The 21,746-nt window shown below is 35.3% G+C and overlaps 1 protein-coding gene across 4 annotated transcripts in view; it reads right to left on the bottom strand.

The window, feature by feature from the left end:
* sntg1 (syntrophin, gamma 1) overlaps positions 1-17,794 on the bottom strand; it is a 44,326-nt gene extending 26,532 nt beyond the window's left edge. For 2 of the 4 annotated variants that reach the window (XM_052595389.1, XM_052595392.1), the window contains exons 1-2: positions 17,454-17,794; positions 3,779-3,945 (exon numbers count right to left, since the gene is read on the bottom strand). The gene's annotated coding sequence lies outside the window, so the exon portion shown is untranslated. Of the gene's footprint in view, positions 1-3,778; positions 3,946-14,113; positions 14,240-17,453 lie in introns of all 4 variants that reach the window. The other 2 variants (XM_052595390.1, XM_052595391.1) reach the window with 2 other exon arrangements.
* Between the last annotated feature and the right edge of the window lie 3,952 nt (positions 17,795-21,746).

The following is a 21,746-nucleotide window of genomic DNA, read 5'->3' as shown; positions in this document are numbered from 1 at the left end:
ACACAACAGTAGCTGACCACAGCGCTGTTACTGTTTGTGTACAAGAAGTACTAGTGAGCACTAGGATTAAATACAGAGGAATCACTTCTGCTGTTTCATCTCCCAGAGTAGCACAAATTAAAATCATAACCAGCGGACCGCATTTAATCAGAGCAATCGCATAATTCGCACAGTCTGAAACCACTCAGCGGGGCAAATGTGGAGGGATTACAGCTCTATCTGCTTTTTTTTTGTGGAAGCTTGTTTCTGCTATGGGATAAAATAATTAAACTGTAATTGCAACTTTTTATCTAACAATTCTGACTGTTTTGACTCAAAAAAAAACTTACAAATCAGTTTTTTTCTGCCACATAATAAAAAAGGTAATTGATTTTTTTATCTTCCAATTCCTACTTTTCTTGTCAGAACTGCAAGTTTAGTTCTCAATCATTCTGAGTTTTGTTTAGTTTCTGCTACAGGATGAAAAATAAAAACGGTACTTGACTTTTCATCTCACAAATCTGAATTTGTTTTTCTTGCGGTTGAAAGTTGATATCTCATAATTCTGACTTAGAATTGCAAGGTAAATTGCACAGAACTGAATTTATGAGTCAAAATTCTGAGTTTAGAATTTTTTAAACCTCAGAATTCAAATTAGTTTTCCATCAAATAAAAAAAATGTAAAAATAATTGTGATATTTTAATTTTACATGCAGTTCTGATGTTTTTTCTTGGAATTATGAGTTTATATTTTACCACTCTGATTTTTTTCCTTACAGTTCCAAGTCTATGTCTTGGAATTCCGGCTTTTCTTGGCATTTGCAAGTTTATATCCCATAATTCTGCCTTTTTTAAGCAGAATTGCAAGCTAAATTGTACAACTCTGAATTTATGAGTCACAATTCTGAGTTCGAATTTCTTAAATCTCAAAATTAATTTTTTTTCGTCACAGAATAAAAAAAATGTAAAAGTCAATACAACTTTTTTATTTTACAGTTCTGATGTTTTTTCTTAGAATTCTGAGTTTGTATTTTACCATTCTGACTTTTATATATAGTTTTCACCATATTTTGTCAGTATTCCAAACACATGCACAGCTTGGCTATTTTCCCCTACTTTAATCAGTGTTTTTGCGTGTTTTTGCCCTAAGAGTGCTTGAATGGTAAAATGTTGGAACATTTCTCCATAAGTGGCATGTGCCATAAGATACCTTGATAAGCGAGATATATTGGTGAGCCCTTAGATTCCAAATTCCCCATTATATACCAAAAATTGACAAAAAGCCGTCTCGGTGATGAACCTTGTCCTCACATGGAGTGCACTTAAGAGGAAATAGCAATCTGAGGTTCATAACGGAGAGGACATGTGTCTCCAAAGCAGCGATGGTGAGTACCTCTTGAGTGCCATCTGTCAAAATGAGCTACATGCCCCTTTAAAACCTCTGAGCTGGAGGAGACGTCGCGGATCGCTCAGAATTTCCACCACGGATCGATTCCAGCTAAGAAAGTCCTGGCACAATACACAAGGCCTTCAGACAGCGGCTTTATGAATAATTCATTGGCGTGGCAAGAACGAGTGTTCCCTAATAAACATCTCTGTGAGGTCTACAGGTCTTTCCACTCGCGTGCGATCTGCTGCTTCCTTCATACAGACCGAGAAAAGCCAATAAGTTTAACGTGTGGCTAATGAAATCATTCTCATTGTCATCTATCAAAGACGCGGCAGAGGAAATGCGCAGAAGGACGCTCAATAGTTTATCATAATGTAGGACATTTTAAAAATATTCATTATGTTTTATTGATTCGATGAAGCTCTCATAGTTGCCTAAGGGAGTCACAAAGCCACTTTTTGGCTATAGAATTTAATAAACCAAAATAACATGTCACAAACAATGATAAAAGACACAGTATAAATTAAATTAAATTAAATTTATGCATTTTGCAGATGCTTTTATTCAAAGCGACTTACAGTGCATTTCAGGCTTTCACTTGTTTACCTATCATGTGTTCCCGGGGAATCGAACCCCCAACCTCGCGCTAATGCTCTACCAATTGAGCTACAGGAACACGTAAGAAACAGGAACAGTATAAGAAAAAAAATTATGCTTATAGGGAAAAATTTGTTTCTACACAAATATGAAACTTTAAGCACAATAATAAAGCAATAACAATGTCACTAAACATGTTTTTAATTCATTTTTCACCTCAAAAGATTTTAGGATGTTTTGCTTTGTGACATTATGAAGCTCATCTCTCCCTAAATTTGCATCACTGTAATGCATTCATATGTTTTCATTTGATTTATTTTAATATTTTAATATTTTTTAATGATGATTCACAATCAATTATTAAATTAAATAATTTCAATTATTTTACTTTTTTTAATTACATTTTTATTAATCTTAATAAGGTACTTTTTGGCAATAGAAACTAATAAATAAATAAATTATATCACAAACAACAATAAAATACACAATATAACATTAAATTAAACACAGAAAGTTTGTTTTAAAAATTACACACAAAAAAAACTTTCAGCACCCTAATAAATTCATAACAATGTCAAAACATGTTTGAATCATATTCAAAACCAAAAATTTGGATATTTTGCATAGTGACATTATGAAGCACATACATTCACATAATCACAATGCATTCTGACTTTAAAAATGCATTTATTTTGCAATTATTATTCTTTTTCTTGAGGATTCTTCTTATATTCGTATTACTCTAAAGCAAATTATTTAAATTATTTTTAACATCTATTTTCTCACATTGCAATAATAAGAATGGGAGCCTGTGCTTAACTGTGATGAAAATAAAGTTACAATAACAGGTTTGTTTTGTTAATGCAAAATATTACCCTTTTTTTCTATAACCCAGCATCATGCAATATGCCTTAAAACCCCAAAACTTTTTATTTTATAGAATTATAACCATGTATTATTGTTACAGCACTGGTTTATTAAAAACAACACCATGTGCAACACAGCTAAAAATCAATACCAAGGTCATTCTTATACATTCAGAGCTCATTAAATCGCATTTGCTGTGGCTTGCAAACAAAAATAGAAATGTTATTGGGTGTTCTTCACCGTGACTACATAATTGAATATGTTTTGTTTCTATGCTTTGCTTTCTCTCAGTAACATGCCTGGCATTCAGTTCATGCAGTTTGACACTGACTCACTCGCTTTGCCGTTCTGTGAAAATGAGATGTGATTTGCATGTTAACAGGCCAATGCAGTATGGCATTTTATTTTTTTTTTCATCTGCAACATTATTTTTATACAGGCACCTCATCGGTTGGGCGTCTCGCAACAATTCCTTGAGCCTTCTGGGAGATGTCTCTAAGAATTATGTTTTCTGCATTGCAATGTACAGAGTGAAACACAGCATTCCTCTCAGTAGTACAAGTCTAATATGCTTCTAATAACATGACAGCAAACTAAATTTGGCTAAGATGTTCTTAAAGGAACAGTTCACTCAAAAGTATAAATCCGTATGTGTTTGTCTGTGAAACCCCATGCTGATGCTGCTCTTTTCCACCCAACGAATGGTTATAGTGGCTGTCAAGCTTCAATAAGGACAAAAAAGCACCATAAAAATCCCATAAACTAGCAACCGTAGCACTCAAAGATGGGAAGAACGAAAGCAATGCCGGTTTGGAATGACACAAGGGTGAGTAAATGATGACAGAATGTTCGTTGTTTCTATGAACTATTCCTTTAAGATCACCTACTCAGCAAATGAGTCGATTTGTCAAGCTCCAGCTAGAGGCTTGGGTATTTTCGGCTTACCTCCAGGGAAAGATCTTCAGCACAGCACAGCATAGAGGTCAAGCCATGAGGGAGGAGGCAGGGGAGTCTTTGCAGATGCTGGTTAAGGGCTGATGTTTTTCTTTTCTTCCTTTCTTTATTCTAGAACGAGGTTTTGGCCCTCAGGCCCAGCCAGAGTCCTACAGCTGCTGGAGTAAAGCAGAGAATTAGTAAGGTAGAATTATTTGATTAGCAAGGTCGATACAGTAGCTCTTTTTAGCATCCAATCTTGAATTAGCATGTTTGCATCATGCTGCACTTTCAGTGTAAAAATTTTTTTTAAGTAAAATCTTCAATAAAAAGTAATTTCTTTCATTTCATCTCCTGCTGCTACAGAGTGACATTTTTTTTAAATGTCCCACCATGAGCATTGCTCTTTTAATGCTGTGTCAAATTAAAAACAGGAAAAATCAAGACCCCTGCATTCTGTTTCATTTAGCGCGAGTTGGTTTTCAGCTGTTTTCTGAATGTAGTTGCATTGGTCTGGTTTCAAATGGTGGAAAATGCAAGTTAATTCAATTAACCTTGAAATCTTGCAAAGTTAGGATAGTAAAAAAAAAATCCTTTTAAAGCTATAGAAAACAGTCAAAATAAAGCTCTGTCATCATTTACTCCCCTTTATGTCATTTCTTTCTGCTGTATAACATTAAATAAGATGTTTAACTGAATGGTTTATTATACTCGTGGTATATTATAAGTGCTTTAAAGCCATATGAAATGTAAGTTATTCACTGGAAATATTGCTGGATAGAATAACCACAGTGGTGACTATTCACTCTCTTTGTAGAGTAAAGAGCAACTCAGAAAAATCTGCTATGAATAACTCCTTTTGTGCTACATGGAAGAAAGCTATTGAAATGGTTTCAAAAGACATGACGGGGAATAAATTATGGTGAAAGTTTCATTTTTTAGGTGAACTATTTCATTTAAATGGAGAATAAAATGACTTTCTTCTTCAAATGTCTTTGTTCTTTTTAAAGGCTTTGGATTTAGTCAAATTGTCATAGATTCATCCAGCCAGCTTGGACTATTCAATATTAATACTTATATTGACTGATATTAATATACATATAATATCAATTGATTAATATAAACAAAATATTAATATCATTATCAATACCAATAGCTTTTAATACTGTTTTATATTACATTAAAAACACTGCAGTGCTTTGCTTACAGTGTTAACCAGGAAACGCTGTATTGCTGCTGTTCCATAAGCGCCACCTGCTGTCAGAGTGTGAGTTTGCGTCTCATTCAGCCCATCTGCTGTTTTTGTTTCATGCAGATGTTTTATGTAGCATATTTTCACAAAACTAAGGTCAGACTATTCTTTTTTTTTTCTTTTTCTTTTTTTTAATTATACAATCTAATTTAAATAAATAAATAAAAATATTCATGCTGCATGTAGAATGTTTGTTTGGATCGATATTAAAATGCAGTGGTTTCGTACATGCTGATTCATATAAAAGCACAGTCAGAGAATTTTTTTTTATAAACCATGATACCAAAATCCTTAAAAAAAAAAAAAAAAAAAAAAAAAAAAACATGATACAGATTTTTGGTCAAACTGACCAGCACCATACAATACTAATATATTAAATACATAATTACCAAGATACAAATATTTCATTAAAAAAAAAAACAGTGAACGCTGAACATTGCTGATGTTTAAAACAGTTCAAAACAGCTGCTCTATGAGATATTTTGGCCTCTTGATTTGAAAACGAACAAATCCGAAAATACTTGGTTTGTAATGCATTGCTGCTGTCTAGAGAACACATCAATCCCCCAATTGTAATGGTTTTATCTTTTCTTCAGGACTTTGAAAAGAAATATTGAATTCTGGTAATTGCGTTTAGTGGCCGACATTGAGAGCAAAACAATCTAAAGCAATTTACATCTCCTCCATTGTAAGCCTCGTCTTTTTCTCCCTCGTTCCCCGAGAGAAAGATTCTGAGACACAAAGCACACAGTCAATACTGTCAAATTAAAACGCCAGGCTTCCAACAACACGACTAGCCTTTAGATTCATAATGTTAGTGCATGATTGCTTCCAAACTATTCAGCTCCGTTTGCTAGTTTAAGAGCATTATCTGCAGGAATAGCAAAAGCATTAAACTATTATATGTGAAAGCATTCGGTTTAGTAGCTGTGGATAAGCTCCAAAAAAAAAGCAACAAGGCGTATGTTTTGTAAATTGCCTACTGCATTAAGTCAGTCTTGGAGTTTGCAGGGGTTTATTTCAATAGAACATAATGCAATATGATCTCCCATCCCAAGGCTAATTCATCCATGGCCGTTCTGTGCACGTTTCTACATGCTGAGCTCTACTTCACATGTTTAATTTCACAACCCTGTGATTTTCCCTCTGAAACGTCTAAAATAAAACCATTATTTGTCATCGTTAAAACTGCATTAAGCACGGCTGACTCATACAATCTTGCTTCATATATATATATATGTGTCATTACAGTGGCTGGGACATGTTTATTAACTGTAAATTTGTGCAACAGAGCATCTCAGCGTGTCTTCATCCATTTAACTATCCTGACTGACTAACTTCTCCCTTTTTCTCCGGCTGACACCTTCAACCTTTTCTTTGATAAAACGCTGCAATTGTAACTATAACTCGGCTGTTGCTGTAAAACGGTTTATTGTGGTCTCCACCGGTCACAGTGGACTGGAAACCCATGTACTTATCACCATCATAATGGCCAATCCGTCGGGCCGCCAAAAAAGCTATTCATTTCCGCGAGACCCTGGTGCAACAGCAGCTCAAAGTGTTTCAATTTTTTACCAAGCAACCAAGATCCAGGCTAAATTACAGAGAAATGCTCTGGCAATATCTGAGGAACTGTATTAAGGGCTCAACGGTGCGAGCATTTCACTCACATTTGTTACTATAAATAGATGCGTACTGTAAAATGTATTGAGGAGCATGTGTGTGAGTCACGGAGAGTCTTTAAGGGGATAGGTCACTCATTAATAAAAATTCTGTCATCATTTACTCACCCTCATGTTGTTCCAAGCCTGTATGAGTTTCTTTCAGTTATTGAACACAAATAAAGATGTGCTGAAGAATATTGGTAACCAAACATTTTCCGGCTGCCATTGACTTCCATGATATTTTTTCTATACTATGAAAGTCAATGGGTACCGTCAACTGTTTGGTAACCAACATTCTCCAAAATATTTTCCATTTTAAAAAACCTAGTGTACTTTTTGTATTCTAATAAATTAAACAATTTTGCTTAGAAATGACTCTTTGTATTTCCTTTTTTTTTTTTTAAACCCACATTATTAGGTCAATTTTCATTGTAGTTTTTAATGCGCTTCTACATTTTTCAACGTATTTCAACACACGCTCCTTGAGAAAATTACAAGCATCAAGTGCTGGTATTTGATAAATGCAACTGCACATAAATACACTCTGTGATATAAACCTTTCCAGCGCTGCTGAATCTAACCATATGCAGTTAATGTTTCCTTTAGGAATGAATCTAATCTTCCCACGAACACCCGCATAGACTCAACAAGAAACAAGAAGTCAAACGGTTGGCTCGCCACGCTGCTGTCTGTGACGTTGATGCCCTATCATGGTCGATGTTTTTCGTCGGGTTCCTCTCAAGCAGGTGAGTGAACATGCTCCCATGAGATGTAAGCCAGAAAACCACATTTTATCTGTGTATTTCAACACCCAGACACAGAGAGAGCAAACACACTCACACTGCTCTGGGCACTGGGCATTTCCACTGCCTGGAATCAGGGCAAAACAACACTGCTGTGTCACGCTACAAAGTGATTTTCAACCATAGTGTTTGTTCAAATAACACGGTTGTTTTCTTTTTTATAGTATGCATAAAATGAGCTTATACTGGCTAAATTATATTGCTAGATGTATTCACATTGCTTCATTTCAGCAAGCAACCAATACAATAAATGATCCGATGCTTATATTTAGTGGGATAGCCTGTCGGCGTCTCACAGCAACACAAGTAATGCCCTGCACTTCTGAACAAAAGCATCCTTACAAATGCATTCAATCATAAATACTACCATGTTTTTTTTGTTTGTTTGTTTGTTTTTTACATGTTACTCTTTAAATTATGTAAATAAATCGAGCATTAAGACGGTAACCAATCAGTTGCATAATATATATCATTACCAGCAAATAATGAATCTCAATTTGTTTTAGATTGGAATAAGATTAACTGAAGAGAAAACAGAGACTTTTATGATATTTCATGCTATTTCATGCTTGCCCAACAATGTGGCAAACTGTGCTCGGATTATTAAAATGATTTATTAAAATAATTAAAAATAATTAAAATTAAATTAATTAATTAATAAATAAGACAAAGATCTCAATAATAGAATGTAATAAAAAATTATATTATATAATAAAATATATGTTATAATATTTAATTATATAAGCATTTCTCTCCAATTACATTTAAGACAAAATTGTAAAAGTATAATTTTTTTTTATATAATAAATTGTAACATTTGCAAAAATTATCTAATAATATTTCTGAAATAATATTAATGAATATAATATAAACATGCCATTTCTGTCTTTCCTAAGAAACATCTGAGACAACATTATTCAGTTAAGTCTCAAAATGTATGAAAGAGCAACCTTAAAGTCTTTTTTGTGTAAAGACACAAAACGATTGGTCTGTGCAAGAAACCATTGGACAATTGACACTCACAATTGAGATTGTAGACATTGTCAATGGTCACTTTGAGAGAGGTGGCGGTAATGCACTTATAAGTCTGCAATCCACCGTAAAGCAAGAAGAAGAAGAAGAAGCCTCACGCGCAGGCTGTGTTGAGGATGCGCCTTACATTTCAGACCTTCCAGGCATTTTAGTGCATCAGAGGTAAAACACGATATAAATACTGTTCAGTTTCTTGCACTGACAGATCGTTTTGTGTCTTTACACATCAATGCATCGTCACGAGCCACAGGGTTTAATTTGGTTTTGTCTGTGTATGTTTTTTTTTTTTTTTTTTTTATTGTATGTTTTAGCCATGATTCCCATCCACTTGCATAGTATGACTAGCAGACTGCAACGGTTTGAGTAATAAATATATCAGTTTATGTTCTACTGAAGAAACAAAGTCACCTACATCTTGGATGCCCTGGGGGTAAGTCGATAAACATAGAATTTTAAATTTTTGGGTGAACTGTCCCTTTAAGATTTGCAAAACATGTAAACATATATTTGAGGATCTCATCTCAAACTTCAAAGTGCCATGCTTAAAGTAATGACCAGATAGAAATGTCACACCGACTCAGATCTGTTAGGCCTGATCAAGTGTTTCTCAGCTTTCTCGACACCGTCGCTCTGTTGAACACGCTGAGGGCGAGCAATGCAAAGGTCACTGCAGAGAGCCTGGACACGGCATCACACTTGATTAAAGTTTCATCCCAGCTTCATCCTTTTACATTATCCTGCTCTGACATCTCATTGCCAAAAGCAACCTTGTCCTGCCCGCTGGGCGGATGTCTGTTCAGCCCTCATTAGTTAATACAACGGCGAGACCCGCTGGCCTACATCACCTCACCAAACCACATCGACATGGAGGCAACAATGAGAATGAAGCTCAGTAAATTAGCAAATGGCAGATTTATAGACTCAAGTCCTGACCTCTCTCTCCATGACGGATGACTTTTGGCGAGGCAGTGCTTGAAAGTACAGAGGAGGTGCCAGAAGAAACCTAATGGACACAGGAGACTCATTACACCCACAAAAATGGGTAATTACTGCCGCTGTCAGACCGAGCCGTACTGTTTATTCAAGACCAAGACAAAGTTTGGTTTGTTTATGAGGTACCAGACTCTCTCTTCAATTGTCAGCGAGACCAGCCCATTAAAAACAGAATAAATTAGCTGTGTTGACATGAGACTAACTGGCACACATTAGTAAACATGATGAGCACCGCTGAGGCAGATAACTTACGTTTCTGATGACAATCAAGATGAATATTTATAAGCATGGACCTAATTTTGTTATGGATGCAACAACAACTGACACAGAATTGAGAATTTGAAATCTTATAGAAACACTAGCAAAAAGTAAAAAATGTCTTTTTAAACGTGCACATCCTAGTAACATCGTGATATTTCAAAATGTGATTGTTCTTGGAGCTGCACAAGTAATCTTAAGGCTCTTTCACACTGAGCGTGATGCGAAAAAGCAAAACGAATTGGCGGCGAATGGTGCTTTCACACAAAGTGCCGAACAATTGATCGTCTGTTGCTAATTCATGCCTGCACACTAGTTGGCGCCAAACAACAATACATTTTTCCTCAGATATTTATCTCGTATATGGATTTAAACAGCATCGAGTGCTTGTAATAACTTCCGATTGCCATCTATAGTTGATTTTGATTCTATAATAGGTAGATATGCAATCTTTGTACGTTTAATAACACTACACTGCTTATCATTTCTCATAAACATACTTTATTGTAATGCTATGTTATTGTACCATGAGTTGCATACATAACACATACAAAACAGCAGCTGCTCCGGGCATGTGATCTAAGCTCAAATTAAATTGGATGGCCCATTTCATCACTGAGCGACGGGGGAAAAAAATCGGCACACAGGAAGAAAAAAATCCTCAATTTTGCACGCCGTGAATGTTCACACCAAGTATGTATAACCCCACTGGGATCTACTGTTTCGATTCGAAAGCACCATCGCGCTCAACATTCACAAAAAATTTTCATTTTTCCGTGTGAAAAGGCATTTAGGCTTTACCGATGAAAACAAACATCACCACGTCTGTAGTAATAAATCTAACTCAGAAAATTATCATTATAAATGTTTAAAAACAGTTTAACTGATAGAACAGTCAAACACTAAAGGGACATTTCACTGTTTGTCATTCCGCTGGTCTGTGTTCATTTCAGTCAATACATTTGCTGTACGAAGTTTTCATTGACTCTTTCTTTATGGGTGCCTTCACACCTGGCCCTTTTGTTTAGGAACCTGGCTCATTACCCCTTGTAGCTCGGTTTGTTTGGGCATATGTGAACATAGCAATCACGCTCGGATCCGTGCCAAAACAATCGGTCTGAGATCACCTGAATGATGATGATAGATTACGTAAGTGCCGTGAAAAGCATTGGCTTTGTTGTTTTGCTAATACCTTAAAATGAACCTGTGAATATCTGTGGGTGAGTATATCTCCCCCATTCAAAACCAAAACACACTTTTTTATTTTATATTGCTGTTTTATTGTTCTCCCTCATAGTAGGTGCAATTTAAAAATGTTTTCCCAATCAATCCTGGAATCCTGCTCAAAATTATAAATTAATATCATGACAGCTAAAAAAAAACAAAAAAACAATAAGCCTGCAAAGCTGTTGTTGTTGCATCCTGATGGATGACAGCCATGACAGCTAAGTGGAATCCCGGAAAATAAACTGTGGAACTTTGACCAATGACAAAAAAGTTTACTCGCACATGGTCCATTTAGAAACTTTGCCGTGTGAAAGTAAACCACACCAAGAATAAAAAGCAATAATGTCATAACTTGAATCCCTGTTTCGGAACAAAGCAATCGATCTACAGGTGTGGAAGCACCCTTGGTGGCTACAAGTGACTGTCCTTATGAGCGAGTCGTTTGAATCATACATTCAAGCAATTCTTTCAAAAACTAAATCATTCAAGTCAATGAACCAAATTATTTCAACTGATGTTGATTCATTCAGGAATGAAACAAGCACCTGTCAATGATGCATTCACTTAAACAATGATTCATTTACTTAACCAGTAAAACTTTTGTATTATGTATTGTATTTGTATTAGCCTATAGCTTCTTTTATTTTGAATTAGCATTTATTCAGTTTTCAATTTAATGTCACTTTCATTTTAAGTAATGTTGTGCTTTTGTCATTTTTATAAAAAAATATTAGTAGTTCAAATAGTAGTAGAGTAACAAATGTCTTGATTTACATTTATCCAAAGCAACTTATAGTGCATTCAGGCTATAAATGTTTTTTTTAGCAGTATGTGCGTTCCTTGGGAATTGAACCCATGACCTTTAGCACTGTTAACCCAATGCTCTACCACTGAGCCACAGGCACTTCATCGGTGAGTAACTGATTCATTCACCAACATGGATAAGTGATTTATATTCCATGTATTTTTTCTTTATTTTTCTTTTGCTTCAGGTTTTGTATAACACTGATCAAGACATCTCACGATCTTATTTGTGATCCTCAAGGAAAAATAAATGGTAAATCTGCTGTAAATATATTGCAAATAAAGTGATATATTCGAATATACTATAAACTTTAACAGACAGTCATGATGGATGTGACAGGTTCCATGGAAATAAAGAAATGTAGAAACACAGAGGTAGAAATAAGTAGTTCAGATCTCAGGTCCAGTGCACAGGGGCTGAACAAACTCAATGACTCTTGTTGCTAAAAACTGCCGTGCTGCCCTTGAATGCTGTACTTAACCCTCAGCAGCTCGTGAGACGCTGGAGCATCAGTGCAAGTGTGAATGAGAAAGCAAAGAGAGTTTATTATTCATGACCCATTACTTTATATTCTCGCCACCTGGCCGCTCAATCCCAATGCACTGAAACCCCACACAGACGCCGCTGAGCTTAATGATGATGAAAACAGTGAACGGCACCTCATTCCAAAACCAATCACGTCTCTAAAGGTGCTGCATCATTTTGAGGCAATCCAAGGGGTGGTTCTGTGTTTTTGGAAACACCCATTTTCAAGCCAATGAGATATAAGGGTGAGGAATCAGCTAAACAACCACACAGCATAACAAAATGGGGTCTGTTCTAGAAACCAAGCAGCCTAACCTGCAAAACATGAAGTATCAGCCAAGAAACAAGGATCATCTGGCAACAAAAGGCTGAGTTTATTACTGTGTGCGCTTGACAAGAATGAATGAGCATGACTGCCTGAAGCTATTGTACACTTTCGACTTTGACCATCCTTGCATGCACTGCAAACACACTACACATTCTGAAACAACTGTATGCTTCATGACCATCTGCATCCAAATAAAGATATACACATGCTTACACACTTAACAGCTCAATGACAGTGTAGACACATACAGAGTTTGATGAATATTTCAGTAAAAAAAAAAAAATGTTCACAATATTTTAGAGTTTGAAATATATATTCTATAAAATATATTTTTTACATATATTTTTTTTACGTTAAGAGTAATCCAGCACATATTCAAATATGAATGTCTTACAGGCAACACTTTATACGTTTCTTTTGTTAGTTAATATGAGCTAGCAATGAGCAATACTTCTAAAGCATTCATTAATCTTAGTTTAAGTTCATTTCAACATGTAATTACACATTATTTCAACCAAGGTTGTACCTCTTAATATTAATTAATTAATGAGCCTGAACTAAGATGACCTAACAATGAACAGTTGCATTTTATTAAATTACATTAACAAAGATGAATAAATACTGTAACAAATGGATTTATTAGGGGTAATTAATACATTGACTAACGCTAACTAATAGGACCTTATTGTAAAATGTTACAATTTTATTTTAATGCACTTTATTCACATGTTCATAAACTAGTCTGAAACATTTTTCATATTCAGATTAATGTAATGAAACGACTGTCAATATTTTGTATTAGTATTGGTCTAAAACTGTCCATGTTTAGATACTGTATATTTAGACCTTTAGAAATGTAATTGAAATAAAATGCATTTTACCTGCAATGTCGAAAACTTACGTCATGTAAAAAAAAAAAAAAATTCGTATCTGTTTCACTCAAACACAGTCAGCTGTGTATAACTGACATTTTCTAAAAAATTATATATATGGTCATAGACAAAGAATTATGCAGTTTGTCTGATTAATGAGGTGAAACAGACACTTTCACCCCACTCTTCATTACACCAAATGGCCAAAAGTGTGATTGCATCCCAACACATATGTGCTTATTGAACATTTACATTCAAAACCATAGACATTATTAGTGAGTTGGTCGTCTTTTGCTGTTATAACAGCCTCCATTCTTCTGACAGAGCTTTTAAAAGACATACACTGTCCAAGAAATGTTCAAGTATCAGTAACCAATGTTATTATGGATGCACTTTTAACCATGTTAAATATATATTCAGAATAATGTAGATGCAATACATTTTAGACTGACATACCAATTGTTATATTCTGTGCATTGAATTTTCTAATTGCAATGTTGCATTAGAGCCCACACACTGTTTTTAATTTACACTGGAAAGCACAAGAATCAAAGCGCACCAATGTCATCATATCACTCTTATACGCACCCCATCATTTTCATTGTTTCTGCATTCTTTTAAGCTTCTTCCAAAGAAATCACTGCTGTTACAAAGGCCTCACCATCTGTCCCATCACACTTTTTACGAGAAATGTCTGCTGGATGCTTCCGCTGCCTGATGGATCAAAAGAGAACTTGTCAGTTACTATTCAGGGTGCGCTGGGTAACCTTGAATGTGACTGGAAGTGAGACAAAACGATAAACCGTGCACTGCAGGCATGAGCAAAGATTTGGATTTAGCACCAATGGATCCTCTAAAGTGAATGGTCCAAACAGCTGATAAAAACATCACAATAATCCCCACCACTCCAGTCCATTAATTAATGACTTCTGAAGCAAACAGCTGCACATTTGTAAAAAAAAAAAAAAATAATAATAATAATAATTAAAATAAATCCATCATTAAGATGCTTTTAAGCTTTTTTAAAACCATTGCTTCCGACTATAATACAAGTCCTCTATTCATAATAGTGTTTTCTGTGGTGATAAAGTTAAGAGAAATATACACTGATCAAACACTGTTTACAAGCACAAACTGTCCAAAACTGTTTTAAACAAATTGGTATTTTGGCCAGAAGCAATGATATAGTTAAAATGCCATAATGGTGGATTTGTTTCTTTAAAACACACAGTTTTTTGCTTTGTTAATTGAAGTTGTGTGGATTACTTGTGGATTACTGTGTTTTATCAGCTGTTTAGACTCTTATTCTGGCAGCACCCATTCACTTCAGAGCATCCATTGGTGAGCATCTGATGTAACGTCAAATTTTTTCTAATCAAATGATCTACATCTTTGATGGCCTGAGAGTGAGTAAAATCTCAGCAAATAATCATTTTTTGGATTAACTGTTCCTTAAAGGGATGTTCAATTTAACCAGTTAACCGTTAATGAAATTTAAGAATTTTGACCAATTAATACAATCAGTTAAACGTTTTAAAAAGTCATTTATTTATTATTTTTTGTAATTTATCAATATATTTCAAAATGTTTGCTGCAGTGTTAAAATAGGCTACACTACACATATACTTTTTTGTTTGTTTTTTAAAGAAAAGTAGCCTATTAATAAGAATTAATAAACAAATAGTTTTATTATTTCATTCAGAAATAGGCCTACTGCTGACGTGAAATGTTTAGAAAACATTATAATAAACACTGTAAACATCGCTTATGCAAACAAACACTTAACACATAAAAGCAAAGAAATTATTACATATTAAAACTGAGAAGTGTAAAAGCAAAGAAATTATTACATATTAAAACTGAGAAGTGTTCTTTTATCCATATGTTTGACTGACTGTATTTTATTATGATAAATGAACAGGCTGCACTGTCAAAGAAGTAAAGCTTAACTCTGAACGAATGCGGTGCCAGCACAGTCACTTGATTTTTTTCCTTCTAACAGTGGAATCAACTTCTCCTTTTAGTCATAAAGATAATTGGAATTTTGAACAGTTTGCCTTTATTTGTATACATTCACAATAAAAACATATCTTTGTGTGGACAATAAACCTAAAGAAAAATAGGATACTGCTTTCTGTCATCTGTTTCCTTTTGCGCTGTACAAAAATGAACCAAAACTGCATTTTTCATTCATTTTCGTAATTTATTATTCAAGTAAATATTTTTTTTTCGTATAGGCCTATTTATTCGCTATATAAAGCCTAGCTTTATTACATTTTTCTCCACTCGCAGAAGCGCTGCAGGTGGGTGATGTGATATGAAGACCATGTGAATCCTCATTAGTGAAGAATCCACAAATGTGTGCGTCAGATAAGAGAGACACCAGAAATGTGCAGTGTTGGGGGTTCTCCGGGACCAGGTTTTGGAACCACTGCCATAGAAAAACTATTCTTGGTTTCAGTGAACAGTTTTTAAAAGAACATGTTTTTTTTTCTTCCATTTTAAAAATCTAAAAAAAACTGTAAAGAAACTTTTGTTGGACAGAAGGATAAATGGAATAATCAAAGCCAATAAAGAACCCTTATTTTTGTCTGTAACAGACATATCAAACATTAAATATTCATTAAAGGTATATGATTGATTATTGATAGCATGCTTCTCATTAGAATAGAACCCTAAATGATCTCAGAAGCATTTCTTTCAATGCTCATAAAACCATAAACTCTCTTATTCTGTGCAACAACAACAACACAAATCTATTTTTGTTTCCTGCTCTCTTGACAGAATAGCTCAAGACAAAAACTTGACTCCCTAATTACCTGTCTGCATATATCTTTCGGGTTCAGAGAATTTCCCTATTGTTATTGTTGCATAAAAAGCAAGACAGCCTTAAGAAAGATACCTTTTTAAGAAAGGGAAAGCCACAAGACATTCACCAGCTGTCTACAGGTCACATTCAGGTTGAGTCAACAACGCACACAGCACAGTCACTCCTCCCTCGACACGGTGAACCATTTTCACTATATTTAAACAGTGTTTCGTGTTAATGAGGCACTATAGGGTGTATGTGCGTAATGAGCAATCTGTCGTAGATCACGCTGGCAAAACATTATTATAATGCTGGCCTGTTCATGTTGAAGACTTCTCTTGATTCTAGTTACTTAGTAGAGCGAGAGAAACACGTAACTGATATAATGGATATGAATGTGAATACATGCAACACAATCACAGATGGGTCTGAACAAAAAAGATGACAGCTGACCGTCTGACACTTGTGGTGCTAAGTCAAGTTTTATGTCTACAGTGCTTTTGGCATATTGTTTCAAAGCAGCTTTACACAAAACATCTCTTTGGGGATGTTTGCATGCCAAATATTAACAAGCTACATCATATTATTGAAATGAATTGTTCAATCACATTAAACTGAGGACAAATTGGGTGCTTGAGGGCATGCAAACCCTTAATTAAAAATGATGGGCGTCCCTAAAGACTCATCTTTGAAGGGCTGCCAGCCCAAGAACAATTTGATAGACAATATTTAGCACAAGGATGAGAACAAGGAGGTATGTGCTTTATTGCACCTGATGTGAATGGAAGATCTGACACAGCAGAACGTGCATAAGCAGGCTGTTCTGTGCTCCAGCATCTCTAATGCAGTATCAAAGGCTTCACACACTCATCTGTGTTCTCAAGTTTAGGCAACAAAGCCTCGTTTTTAAGAATCTGGATGAGAGTTCAGTGAGATTCTGGATCTCACTCCTTCATTTGTCATCTCCGTAATTTGATCTGTTTGAATAGTGACTAATTTGGTTAGAAACACTTATCAGAAAAGCTTACCAAATAGACAAACGACGGGTCAGTTAAAATATGTGCATCTCCAGTATTGCATTAAATAGAAATCCCACTACTACTAGTTATAAATGCTTACCTGATATTCAACTAACAGGTTGTAATTTGCAATTGGATCCACTCATTCAAGTTCACAATTCTTCCATCCCTCTTGCATTTGTCATCATTGTCTATGCGAAAACGAGTGATGATCAGCCTCCGGATCATAACGACCACTAATGCTCAATCTCCATCCGCAACCGCTTGGGAAAATCCTCCAAAGCGAGTCGTTTAAACTTGCTCTTAGTTTATATTCCCACAGCAGGCGAGACGCATCTGTCGTCTTGTTCTCCAGCATCCTCCGCAATCCGAGCCATGCAGCTTTCCATCTACATATCTTCTGCTGTCGCTAGGCATCCTGAGCAATAATAATGACCGGCTGAAAACCACAAGTAGCGTTGTCCGATTCTTTGAACCGGTTCGCCTGAATGATTCGATCGAGCCGATTCGCAAAGCGTGTGCATGCGAAGTCACTCGCATATGAGAGAACTTGGATGTTCGAAATGGAACGGCACTGTACTGTACACTTTGCGCAATATATATATATATATATATATATATATATATATATATATATATATATATATATATATATATATATATATATATATATATATATATATATATATATATAGTTATTGCTATTGTTTTTTTATATTTCGAAAAACATGCTACACACAAAATAGTCAATGTGGCATGTGTAATTTAGTAGGCTAGCCTAGGTGGGAAAAAAACCGTTTTGTCGGCATTTTTAAAGTAAAACGTCTAAACTTTTGTTTGTCTGGTCCAACAATGAGTGTAAAAAACCACTCATGTTAGCCTACTTACAGTTCATTTGTCACTTAAAATCAATAGACATATTGAGTGCACTAGGACACATGCAGAGTGCACTGCCTGTATAGGGTGAATGCAGGTAAATAAATTGGGTCACTTTTTAACACTCATGCACAATTTGCCAGATGCAAAACATAGGTCTGCTGCATAAATGCAGAGTGTTAGGCTATATTTGACTAAACAGACCAATACGTTCAGAAAAGCATGCTTCCATATTCTTCATAGTAGCTATTGGTTAACTAGGCTATGTAGGAAATAGCAATATAGTGTAGGCAAAATATACTGTGCAGAATGCAGTAATCATCCATATCCACAGAATGTTTTGGATCACACTGTCGATGATGACATGCAAAACAACACGATATCATAACTTAATTATAAATACAAGCACAGGAACAGTTCGCAAACATTTGTGAGCGATGACTCAATCTTTATGGTTTCGTGTTTTGAACCGGTTCGTTTGAAACCAACCGCCCAAATGAACCGATTCGCTAAGTGAACCGAACGTGCCTATGCTAATCACAAGCGCTTTTTCCGTGTCTCTCTCTCTCCTCTCCCCTTCATTCCTTCACTGTTCACCGACGCTAAACATCTGTCCATTTTAATCTAAATATATTAGCAGAATATGCATTAGTGAAAATCAAAGCTGATGGGAAAAAGACGCGGTGCACAAACGCAAGAGAAGGGTGGCTCTTTAAGTCTCCATCATGTGCGTGATTCTCAATGCGGTATTATTTGGTGAAGGAGGCAGAGGAACCCACGGGCTGTACGAGAACATTCCCCACAAAGCTTTACATAAGCAACGATGTGTCTAAACAACATTGCAAGTTACCAGAGCTATTTCAGTTTTAACAATGGGACTCTAGATATGCTGCAGAAAAGAGAGTTCTCAAGAGCCTTTGCATATGTTTCACTAACTATAGCAAGTCAGTAACACAAACAGTCAGCAGGTGCTCTATCTGCTCTGGTTTTCTTGTTTGTTTGCATTTTATCCATCATTGATTTTAATTTTAAAAACAATAATTAGCCTAACTTTGCCTCTAATAACCCCCCTTCCTTTCTTTCTGTTAGATTTGCTATTGATTTTCAGTATCCAAGGTGTAGTGTTTAAAGATCTGGGCCAGATGTTGAAAAGGTTACAATTTTGACTCTCACAATAGGTTATCCATGTGCGATCGCCATTGTGCCTTTGAGCAAGGCACTTAACCTCAGGTTGCTCCGGAGGGGCCGTGTCTGTAATAACTACTGTAAGTGGCTTTAAGTAAAAGCGTCTGCTATACTGACTTGTTTAACATTGCTATAGAACATATTGAGTCGTGAGGCATACTGCTGGATATCTATTCCCATTGCACTTTATCTAGAAATGCCGTTACTATGATCTCTTGAACCAGAGGTTGTGTAGGAGCCTGATTGTGCCGTGCTCACATTTATTTCCCCTCTCTCACCAAACACAATCCAGTCTCTGTTCGTCAGTACATTTATCAGGCCCTGTGTGATTGAAGTCAACAATGCATGTACAAACATTGTCAAGACTTCTTGATATAAATAATTGCAAAGTACAGGCAACTGTTTGCAAACAATTAAAATGCAATTCTGTATTATATTTGTGTAGAAAAATATAATGCAATATATTTTCTCTAGGCTATATTGTGCTGCGATAACACAGAGTGCTAAACAATATTTTTTACTGTGCTTTACTGTGAAACTCAGACTCAGAATGTATTCTTGTCATTGAGAACAGAGAAATTAATGCCCTTGCTTTTACGGCGCTATGAACAATGGATACTACCTCCATTTCTGTAATTAGTTTCGGCAGATAAGAAGTCTGACTTACAATTAAAAATTCCCCCAGAAGAGGTAGAAATCTGCTTAGCGTGTGCCTGTTTTAATTACTCAAGACAAGAGGCCCTATTGAGAGCCGCTTTATTTATATTCACAGCAGAGATGTGATGATGGTTATCTTCATTTGATGGTTATTGATTTGACCTATTATTCACTTTTCTTACTGGTGCTTCTTGAACAGCAAATTAATCCAAATATAATTTTATATACCGTTTTCCATCAATCAGTCTGTGCAAAATATATATATTGGTCTCTTTTGGTCCAAGTTTTCCTTAATCAGGTTATTAGATGCCATGTTAAATTAAAGTGGATGAAAACAAAGTCACGTTGGTCCTAGATCACGTAATTTTCACAGCTCAAATCAACTTTCAAAACTGATTATGATTTATTTTTTCACAATGTATTTTTATCTCTCACGGCCTCATTTTCATCCCGTCAGAAATTAAATATGGTGCTATCCTTAAGGTCTATAGGCTACTGAGCCATTATAACCTATCATCATTAACTCTGAAAACACTCTTTGTCCTTTTTCACTTCTCTCCAATTATGCATCGCTTCTAGAATGTGCTGTATGTAAAGAGGTGCTAATGGCTTCTATCAGCATACAAATGACTTTACAACTCAATAAACAGTGACCTCAAAAAAGGAATTGCACACTCGAGCCACACCTAAAATGTATTGCATTAGACAACAATATATAAAACACAATTGCATTTATTTTCATAAAAATACAACACGAACACACGCACTAGAAACATATTGAACTGTAAATGTATAGTTTAACACTGAAGAAATAGGTTTAGCACTTCTTTGGACTTTTGATTACTATACTGAACTTGATTAAATGGTCCATTACGTCATATATAGCCTAATTTGTGTTAATTTAGCTGGCTTATGTATGAGAAAAAACGTGCTCACATTTTTATCTCTATATTTAAAAAAATATGTTTTAAACTTAATTTATTAAGCCCTTTTCTTTTTTTATACATATAAAATAAATGATAACACGAGACCTAATGAATCTTATTCTCAAGTCAGAGGTTACTCGTGTTTGTACTAGAGTTTGGAATCGTGTAATACTAGAATTAGTAACTCAACACAAGAGGGCGCTAGTGAACTGTGAATTCTATCTTGAACGTTTATATTGGATTTACATTTGAACTCTAAATCCCATAACTAAATTTATATGAAATTCCTACTTTTGAAAACACATCTTTAAACTGTTGGATCTGAAAACGGACATAACTTATATTTAAACATTACTTGTGAGAGTTGACCAAATTAACACTTTAGGGAAACATCCAACAAACCACAACATAAAGAATATAATGTTGTGGTTTTTGAAATTCACAAATCAGTCACGACCAAAAATTAACAAGATCTAGCCTACATTCCATTTTATTGGCTATCTTGCTTTAAACATTCAATAATAATGGCATTCCAACAATCTGTGTGCTCTGACCATCTGTGGCAAGTCTGAACATTATTTCACCTCCATACACATCCCTAGCGTGAACACCTGTCTTCCTTTCCCTGGTCGCTTCTGACCACGCCCTGTACAAACCACGCCTCTATTTCGATTGGACCGGCGCTCATGAATATGCAAGTTTCGAACGCTCGGCCCCTCCCTTTGCACCTGATTGGAAGTATTTACTAG

The sequence above is a fragment of the Carassius gibelio genome, chromosome B24 (genome assembly GCF_023724105.1).
Source record: "Carassius gibelio isolate Cgi1373 ecotype wild population from Czech Republic chromosome B24, carGib1.2-hapl.c, whole genome shotgun sequence".
Classification (NCBI taxonomy): domain Eukaryota; kingdom Metazoa; phylum Chordata; class Actinopteri; order Cypriniformes; family Cyprinidae; genus Carassius; species Carassius gibelio.
The sequence above is the reverse complement of the archived record's forward strand: the minus strand, read 5'-3'. Positions and strand labels throughout refer to the sequence as shown.